Source organism: Neophocaena asiaeorientalis, unplaced genomic scaffold (genome assembly GCF_003031525.2).
Source record: "Neophocaena asiaeorientalis asiaeorientalis breed wild unplaced genomic scaffold, Neophocaena_asiaeorientalis_V1.1 scaffold443, whole genome shotgun sequence".
NCBI classification, from domain to species: Eukaryota; Metazoa; Chordata; class Mammalia; order Artiodactyla; family Phocoenidae; genus Neophocaena; species Neophocaena asiaeorientalis.
This window is the reverse complement of record NW_020171808.1, coordinates 3,249,666-3,259,652: the sequence shown is the minus strand read 5'-3', so window position 1 is coordinate 3,259,652 and position 9,987 is coordinate 3,249,666. Positions and strand designations below refer to the sequence as shown.

The 9,987-nt window shown below is 39.3% G+C and overlaps 1 protein-coding gene across 3 annotated transcripts in view; it reads left to right on the top strand.

The window, feature by feature from the left end:
* The first annotated feature begins 529 nt into the window (after positions 1 to 529).
* Positions 530 to 9,987, top strand: part of ZMYM2 (zinc finger MYM-type containing 2) — an 87,657-nt gene continuing 78,199 nt past the window's right edge. For 2 of the 3 annotated variants that reach the window (XM_024751180.1, XM_024751101.1), the window contains exon 1: positions 530 to 714. The gene's annotated coding sequence lies outside the window, so the exon portion shown is untranslated. The remainder of the gene's footprint in view (positions 715 to 9,987) is intronic. The other variant, XM_024751245.1, reaches the window with a different exon arrangement.

Sequence of the window (9,987 nt, the reverse complement as noted above, 5' to 3'; positions counted from 1 at the left end):
TCGGGGCCGCCCTCGCACCCTCTCGGCGGCGGCGCGAGGTCCCCAAGTTTGCCGGCGAGGGCTCGGGCACCCCGCGCCGGTCCCCTTCTCTGCCGCCCCGGCCCCGGCGCGCGCGCGGCTCGGCTCCGCACGTATTGTTTGGCCGGGTCTCTAATGGCGGACGGGGAGGCAGCGCTGCCGGTCGCCGACTGCGGGGGGGCAAGTCTCGGGCCCGGGGCAAGAGCTCGGGGTAAATGCGGGGGGTTTCCGCCCCGCGCTGACGCGAGCCGCCCCCCGCCCCTGAGTGGATGCGGGCGCGATGGGGACGGCGCTGGGTGGGCCGATTCGGGGGATAGGATTCCCCGCTGGCGTCGAGGCTGCGCTCGCCCTTCCCCCTCCCCCTCCCGGAGCAGGCCTGCTGCCCTCCGCCTCCTCCCTCCAGGGTTTGCCTTTCACGTGGGTTTTGGTCCCAAATAAAAATTTTACGTCGTTTGTCTCTACTTTACGTAGGAGGGGGTTGTTGGTCACGGGCTGGGCAGCAATAATCGAAGGTCCGAACCTCCTTGACCTCTTATTCCCTTCTCTGTCTTCTCCTGGTGGAAAGGGCTTGGTTCTCCCACCTGGTTAGGTGTTCTTGACCCATTTTTCATTTTTCCTCTTACCCAGGACCAGGAGTTGCCTTCATCTCTACCTGGTGCATCCCTGGCAGAACGTGAGGAGGAAAACACCCCCATTGTGAGTCTTTTGCCCCTCATTTGAGGCTCTTAGAGGACGTTGTCAGGTTGTCGGGCCGGAGCCTCTCCGTTGTTTTGAGGGGGAGGAGCTTTTCCCTGGGTGGCAGCTGCCCCCGGGGCGCAGCCTGGGTAATGGCTGGTGAGGCAGCTGGGAGTGGGCGCTGCTGTTTGCACCGCTGCAGACATCTCTCCTGCTGCAATACCAACCTCAGCAACCAGACGACGGGCTCCTGCAGCTGCTCACGTTACCCGGGAGGAGGGGTGGGGGAAGGAGGGCATATTGCTGGCGCCCTCTAGAGTTCCAGGGCGGGAAGTGAAGTTGTTGCGTTTCCGATGCTCGGTGTGCAACCATCTTTAACACTTTCTCTTCCTTTAAATGGAGAATTGATCGAAGGGGTTGGAGGAACAGAAAGACGGATTTAACTCTGTGTGTACGACGTAAAACACAGATTTTGACTCTTGGGGTTCGCGAATTGGTAGATGTCTTTGATATGTTTGCTTAGGAAAGGGCATGAGGTCCACTCCTCCAGTTCTCTTAGTTTACCAGCTAGTGTGCTGGTGAGACCAGTCCGCTGCTCTAGTTACTCTTAGTCCCCCATATTTTGGGATGCTTAGTCTTCACTCGAGTTGTTCTTGAACGTGTTATCTGAGGGTTATCGTTTATTGCTTGCAGTTTGTTGGTTTTAAGGTAGTCTTGGAATGTGCGAGACACTAAGGTAAACATAACGAGTCATTTTCCATCAATTGAAATTAGTTACAAAATATCAGTGAATTTTAGCATTCTAGAAAATTGTGTCTCTGGAGCCTCCTGACAGTTGGTATTGTAACTTGCAGATCTCTGTCAGAGGTGAGTCATGAGTATAGTAGCCCATGCTTCAATATTAAGTCCCAAATGGGCCAAAAAATAATTGATGATGAACATACTGATTGTGAAGGATGGTGTGAGGATGACAACTCGTTGAAACAAACACTAATTGAGGCAGGTGCCGGGCACTTTCATGTATTATTTCCTTTACTCTTGGCAAATAGCCTGCAGGGTAATAAAAATAGCATGTATTGAGCCCTTATTGTATGTCAGCACAATAGTAAGCTAAGCTTTTTTAAAAAGTTAACTATGAAAACTTTGAATTTATGAGTGATAATAGTATATTGAACCTCTTTGTACCTATCATTTACATTCTATAATTATCAACACATGTCCAGACTAATTTTTAACATGTATTAAGTAATTTAATCCTCGTGAAAACCTAGTGTTTTTATTCCTAATTCGTAGAGGAGGAAACAGAGGCATAGACAGATACCCAGGTAGTAGTAGTATTTGGTAGAGCAAGGATTTGAACTTAACTGGTTTGATTACAGGCCTAAGCTCAGCAACTGTGTTGTCCTGTTTTTTTACATTATTTATTTATTTTATTTTATTTTGTTTTATTTTTTGGCCACGAGGGGGTGGGGGGTGGAATGTGGGATCTTAGTTCCCCCACCAGGGATTGAACCCATGCCCCCTGCATTGGCAGCTTGGAGTCCTAACCACTGGACTGCCAGGGAAGTCCCATGTGTTGTCCTGTTTTAAAGTATATAATATGCTTGCTTTACAAATTTAGAAATTGAAACTGAAAAAAATTGAAGCTTACAATTTTCTCAGCGTATATTGTTTTCATGGAGAACAGTGGGTAAACAAATATGAAATGTTTGACTTACTGAGTACCTTTTAAAAAAATAGTAGTACCACAGTTATCAATTAGATTATTTGACTGCCTTAAAACTAACAGGGTCTGTTTGAAACAGAAATAATATTTTCTCTTTTTTCAGTGTGTCTGCAACTTAGTATCTATAGTTGTTTCCTAAATACTGTAACTTGAATGACTATGACTTCTGTAATGAGTTTAAAGCTCGTTTCAGGCATTAGATCATTCAGAAACAGTGGATCAAGGATTAGATCTTTCAACTAGATGGGCAGCGCTTATTTTATCACCCCATATTTTCACAAAAGATTTACCTTTCTGAAGTTTTTTTCTCTGTTCTTATTTGTGATGTTGATGGGGAAAGGTCGATTGGTTAAGTAAACATTTGGAGATGAGGACATAAAAAATGTATAATCAGGACTTTTCTGTAATGTCAACACATGTATACTAATGAAAACCATGGTTCTTTCTAATACAGTTGATCCTTGAACTACATGGGTTTGAATTGTTGGTCCACTTATACCCAGATTTTTTTCAATAGTACTACACCATCTGCAGGCAGTTGGATCTGCGGTCACGGAGGAACTCAGTAATAGGAAGGACCAACTATAAGTTATACATGGATTTTCTTCCTCCCTCCCTCCCTCCCTCCTTCCTTCCTTCCTCTTTCCGTGCATGAGGGATCAAACCTGTGCCCCCTGCAGTGGAAGCTTGGAGTCATAACTACTGGACCGCCAGAGAATTCCCTATACATGGATTTTCAACTGCTACCCCCTGACTCCCCCAGTTTTTGAAGGGATGTAGTTCTTGTTTTCCTTAATGATTTAGCTCAGAATTAAAAATTCTTTTACTTAAGAACACCAACTAATGGTGCTTTAATGTGCCAGACAATAAGATGAAGATAAGCTGACAGTTTTAAATTGACATTGATTAAATCAAAGTTCTTTATTATACATAAATTTGTTGCACACTTAATGTGAGTTAGATGCTTTTAGATGTACTTAAAAGTATTTTGATATTTAAAAATACTTCACATATTTATGGTACCTTTCTTTAATGCATCCTTAAGAGTATGTATTCTTCCCACTGTCCTTTTAAACAGTTGAGCGAAAGAGAGTGGTCCCTGCTTTTCCATGTTCTGCTTATATAATCTCATGGGCTGGAGTTTTGTACCTCATGTGGTGGGACATCTCTGAATCACTCAGATGACCCACAGATGCTGACAACGAACGTTTCAGACTTTTGTGTGGATATGGAGCTTGACGTACCATCTTTGTACAACAGTGTTCATATCCTTAAAAGTTTTATTGTATGTTGCCCTTGTTTGAGGTACGTAAGTGCCTAAACTTAATGCATTTGAGGCAAAATGAATCTTCACCTTTAGTCAGATGCTGTGTTATTACTGTGATGGAAACAATGTGTATGAACGCTGGAACTCTGTCTTTGTTGTCGAAAGGTGTGGTATAATTAGAAATTTTATATCTTTTTCTAGGCATTCATGTCTATCTGCCCCATTAACAATATTATTCACACATATTATTATATTGAATAACACTTACTCTAGGAGGACTTTGGCTTATTCAACTTGCAGATGTTTTTTTTAGGCAATGCAAGATGAGCCTAAACCCAAGTGCTTTCTCCCGTCGGATTATCTAACAGTATTTTATGTAGGACATTTTAAGTTAGGAAACAAGTACACAGAGAGATTGTGTTGATTCCCTGCATTTTCCATTTTTTCATTTCAGTTGGTTAATTTTTTTCTGTTCCTGTCAGAGCATAGAATTGGGATTTTAGAATTGAACAGGACTTCTGAGCTAATGAAATCTCAGAGTTCTTATGGACAACTCCAGTATGTAAGAACCATAAAGTTGTCACTGAGAAAAGTTGCTTTTAGATAAATCAGTAATTTTGAACTATGGGGCTCTGGGTAACAACTGTAGTTTTTTGTTATGGTTGTTTACCAGCAAGAAAACTGTTTTACGTAGTTGGAATTGTAAATTTTTATATCTGTAACCTGTTTTTTAAACAAGTCACTTTTGTAATCTTAGGTTTCTGTTGTTAAAATAGTAATGAGAAGAGAATTATGAAGGCCAGCACTAAACACTTAACTTAGTAACAAGATAAGTTGGTCATCTTGAAGTGTGTTAAAAGTTGGATTACAACACATTTGAGCATATCTGTTGTTTTATTGCGTATTTTTAAATGTATTAATCTATTGGATCAAGTTTTGCACAACACTTGAAGCACTTAAACTGCAGAATAAATTTTTGTGAACTATTGAAAAGTCTAGAGTTAAAATGTGTAGAGAGGTTTGCTAAATTGCTTGCTCACATGACTAGTTTGGGATTTGTTCTTAGTTCTATTTTATTTTTAACTTCATAGCAGTCCGTTGAAAATTACAAGTAATAAAATTTAAGAAAAATTTGGGGTCTTTAATTTGAAAGAAGGGTATGACTGTTGGGGGTTTTATTTTTACTGATTTGATCAATGTCCCATAAGTGTTAATGTTTACTACTTCAAGAAATGATTTAAGAGTAAACTTTGGATATTAGGGTAAATATTTGATAGTCCTGGCTTTAAAAAAAAAACAACAGACTTTCACATATTTGTGTTATTAATGTGATCTTGTTTTTATCTTTCTTAAAGAGTTACCAAATTATTGTTAGAGAATTTCAGCCATTCTCTTTAATATCAATAGGGTGCCAGGGGTCAGATTTCTCTTCCCCAGAGGGTTCTAGATATTTTTCTCTCTATGTTCCTAGTGAATTTGAAGGTCAGATTTGTTTTTGTGAATTTAAAGTATTTTATCCTTAAATTATTAAATATTTTAGTGTGATTCTGATATTAAATTGTGATTTAAGATAAATTTACTAGGAATAGGATTAATTGTTGCAGCCTCATTAAAATTTTTGGGAAGGATCTGTTATAGTTCTTGCAATAAACATTTTTTTTCTAAGTATACATTTTGATTGGATAAGAAGAATACTTAGGACTTCCCTGGCGGTCCAGTGGTTAAGACTCCGTGCTTCAACTGCAGGGGCTGTGGGTATGATTCCTGATGGGGGTAAGACCCCACATGCTGTGCAGCACGGCCAAAAAAAGAAAAATACTTTTTAAGTAAACATTTTTTTTTTTTTTTTTAAATTTATTTATTTATTTTTGGCTGTGTTGGGTCTTCGCTTCTGTGCGAGGGCTTTCTCTAGTTGTGGCAAGCGGGGGCCACTCTTCATCGCGGTGCGCGGGCCTCTCACTGTCGCAGCCTCTCTTGTTGCGGAGCACAGGCTCCAGACACGCAGGCTCAGTAGTTGTGGCTCACAGGCCCAGTTGCTCCACAGCATGTGGGATCTTCCCAGACCAGGGCTTGAACCCGTGTCCCCTGCACTGGCAGGCAGATTCTCAACCACTGCGCCACCAGGGAAGCCCTTAAGTAAACATTTTAAGTAAAATTGTGATGCGCAGTTAGCGGTTTCAGACAGAAGAAAGTTTATAAAATGTGACTTAATACAATGAAACAACTTATTCAGTTGTTTTACTTTATAGCAGTGCCATGTATATGTTACTTTTTCTGTAGTAGCCTAGGTTCCTTTATTTATTGTAAGAATTTAATCTGAAATTATGGTTTTGTAACTTAAAAACATTAAAGAAACTTGGTAATACTGGAACAGTTTCATAATCATTTGTTTCAAAGAGGTATATCTTTTGCCTAGGAAGAGTGGTGTTTCTTGGACTATTGAGCTGGACCAGACTGAGAATAGTTCAGGGTAATCAGGGTACTGTGGAAATCATTTATTCAACAAATTGTGTATCGTATACTATTATATATCAGGTAGTCATAAAAGATGTGTTCTGTTAATGTTGGTTAGCAGTTTCTTTGGTGCTATTTGGGGTGGCCCCAATGATTATCAGATTAGTGAACTTTGTTTCCAGTTCTGTGGAAGTGAAAATTTAGGTTAAAGGAAATTTTTATCTTGTCTTTTTGTTTTAGATTTCTATTGGTATTTTTTTCTTTGAAGCTTGTTCTATTTTAATTATTTTAGTTTATTTTGATTATTTCTGGCCCTCATGTGGTATCTGAATTCTTGTATGTTCATGTTTGTTTTTTCCCTAAATTCTTTTTTTAAAAATAATTAATTTCTGGCTGCGCTGGGTCTTCGTTGCTGCACGCGGGTTTTCTCTAGTTGGGGCGAGTGGGGGCTACTCTTCATTGCAGAGTACGGGCTCTAGGCGTGTGGGCTTCAGTAGTTGTGTCGTGCGGGCTCAGTAGTTGTGGCTCACGGACTTAGTTGCTCCGCTGGACCAGGATTGAATCTGTGTCCCCTGCATTGGCAGGCGATTCTTAACCACTACGCCACCAGGGAAGTCCTGTTTGTTTGTTTTGAAGTAGTGAAAAATTTGCTCTTGTTTTAATTATATAAATTTGTCGCTTTAAAATTAAACTTGTTTTAGCTTTACAACTTTTATTACTATGAATATTGTCTTACTCTCTATGTTTATTTTTGTATGTCTGTTTTAATACTCTGAAGTCCTGTTTCCAGGAAGTCATTACATTCTATATCTGCGAACAGTTTTTGTTGCCCATCAAAGCTTGTGTTGAAGTTGGTCTTTTTCTTCCATGGCACAGGCTCCTGACTGCCACTCTTCCTTGTTGTCTTCATTTCATCCTATCTTCCTCTTGGACTTAAGTGTTCATTTGCCTTTCCTAATTTCCTTTTGCATTAAAAAAAATAAAAATTACCACACAGTATCTGAAAAAGCATCCTATGTTGTAAGTCTGATTTTGCTGTATTTATATGAGGCGTATCCAGATTTTATTAAACTTTTGAATTTGGTGAGATCATGGAAGAAATTTGCTGAAAATTATCAAATTTCACTTAAAATAAATTTTATTTTATATAAATTATGCCTCAGTAAAACCGTTAAAAACCATTTTTGTTCCACCATTTACCAATTTGTGGTCTCTGGTAAGTCATTTAACCTCTAAGCCTTAATTTACTCATGACAAGTAAGTATAGTACTGCCTGCTTTCTTGAGATTGCTGTTAGGTGGGTTAAAAGTAATACAGAGAATGTGATTGGCCAATAGTAGGTGCTCAGTTAACAGCAGCTACAGTTCTTCCCTGTTTATATAGAGCAAACATCATGAATTTGTTGCCACCAGTGGGACAGTAAACTCAGTGAATGCTCATGCGATAGAAGGAATTATGTTCCTGTTCACAGCCTTCTCTCTGACGGCTCCTTCATTAGTCTTTTAAGTGTGCTAACATGCTCTCTCCTCCAGAATCTCTGTACCTTTCCCAAACTTCCTTTTCCTGTACTTTTCCAAAGAAACTCACTGATTTGCACTCTCAACACTATACCAAATCTGCTGTTTTGAGGTCACTAGTGACTTAATTTTCAAATCTTAGGTGCCTTTTTTTGGTCTTAATTCTGTAAGATTTGAAATTTATTATATTCCTTGAAACTCTGTTGACTTCTGGGACTTTGAACTTAACATTATCTTATACTTCTGATGATCTCCTTCACTTCCCCTCATTAGATTTAAATATGGAGACCTTTATGTATCCTTATTTCCTAAGGTACTTAGCCCTCTCTTGTTTTGTTTTGTACTTTGACCTTAGTCCATTTTGTTAGAAAGTGGGAGTTATATTTACAAGGCACTTTCATCCTATTTCTTTCTCCAGTCTACAGCCAGATTAATTTTCCCTAAAGCCCAGTCTGATCACATCACTCACTTTCCAAAATCTTCAGGGATTCTTGCTGGCATGTGAAACAAAATACAAACTTACAAACTAAGCCTGGGCTTTAAAACCCTTAAAAAGAAGAAATCAATTAGGAAATGCGTAACATGTGATTTTTTTTTTTTAAGGTAGATTCTCAGTGTTCAGTTTGTGGAGACAGTCATGTAAATGAATAACTGTAAACAATGAAGCATAATCGGTGACCTACAGAAATGAGTAGTTGTATGCATATCAGAAAGGACAGTTCTTAATATTTTGGTTATAAAGATAAAATGTGCCCTTACAATCAAGCAATAAAGAAGTATGTGACATAGAAAGTGTAAGTTCCCCCATAATTCCATGATGATTTTTTCCTGCTCATCATACTAATAATTTTGCATATATATTGTCATCAACAGTCAACGTTTTCGATCATTGCTTCCCTATCCTTATGTTGCCAAAGTCTTCAGCTGATCAGTGTTTGAATTCTACTAATCAGTGTATTAGAGCAGGTCACAAGTCTCAGTTCTATATGATAGAGGGTAACGTGGTAGCATTAGTTCAGCAGAAGCTTAATGAGCAAGGTGGGAAGAGTGGTGCTGAAACCGAGCCTGTCCTGAAGGCAGGGTCAGATCAGGCAGGAGTCTTATAATGGAAGTAGACTGGAAAGCCACGGAAGAAGCAATTGATGTAGTCTGATTTAATTTTTAAAAAGATCTTTAGATAGTCTGGGGAATATAGTAGGTGACGTCAGTAATCCAACAGAAAAATGGTGATGACTTTCTAGGGCTAGAGGAGTGTCAGAAGAGATGGTTAAAAGTGGACAGTTTCAAGATTTATTTTGGAAGTAGGATAGGAATTGGGGATGGCATGGGTGTAGGTGAAGAATGGAGAAGAAATTAAGGCCTCCAGACTTCTGGTATGACTAGCTAGACACATAACATCCCCAAATGGCAGAGGCTGGAGGAGGGGCAGATAAAGAGTGAAAGAGCGTGCTTGAATAACTAGATGTAGGGAGTAGGCAGTTGGGGGCTTTGAAACATCTTGATTGAGATAAATTAAGGACTCTGGGACATTGAGGTATTATTTAAAATCATGGGAGTGGATGAGATCCCCAAAGGAAGTTAAAATTACTTTAAAGTACATTGCAGTTAAAGTTGGTCCTATGGGAAAGAAGAGATTATTCCTTACCCCAGAAATTCTGTGCCCTAGAGCTAACCTGAATCAATTAATTAATTAATTAATTTACTAGATCAAAAGGGATTTTTGTTTAGACGCTGTCATAGCCCTTGAATGGATTTTTAGTATGTTAATTAAATGATTCCTGTCAGCTTCTAAAGCCAGAGTAGCATTGTTGTGGATCTCTGATAAAGATATGTTATAAAATGATTTTGCAGCTAGATGGTAAGCAGCATGAGGTCATATGCAGAGGTCATAATCTGTCACTGACCCCTGTCCCCTTCGCTCACTCCCCAGAGGTTGGTGGTAGCATCAGTTTAGTGTGTATTACTATAAATCCTTTTTGTGCATATACTAACATGTACCTATAAGAGTAATAAAGTAAATTTATATGGGCATTTTAAAAACATGGGTATGTATCTTTCTGCAACTTGCTTTTTTCACTTAGTGGTACGTCTTAGACATTTTTCTGAGTTAGTATGTAAAGGTCTCTTTAAACTGTTGTGTGATACTTCATGACATGGATTTAACAGTTTAGCTATTCTGTTGGTAGACACTTAGTCTATTTGGAATTTTTTGTTATATATAAAATTCTGCATGAAATATACATGTAGTAGTTTCTTTGGGTTCATGTGTGTTTTCTCTGGGGGAGATTCTGGAGAATAGGAATTACTGAGTCAGTACGTGCATATTACAT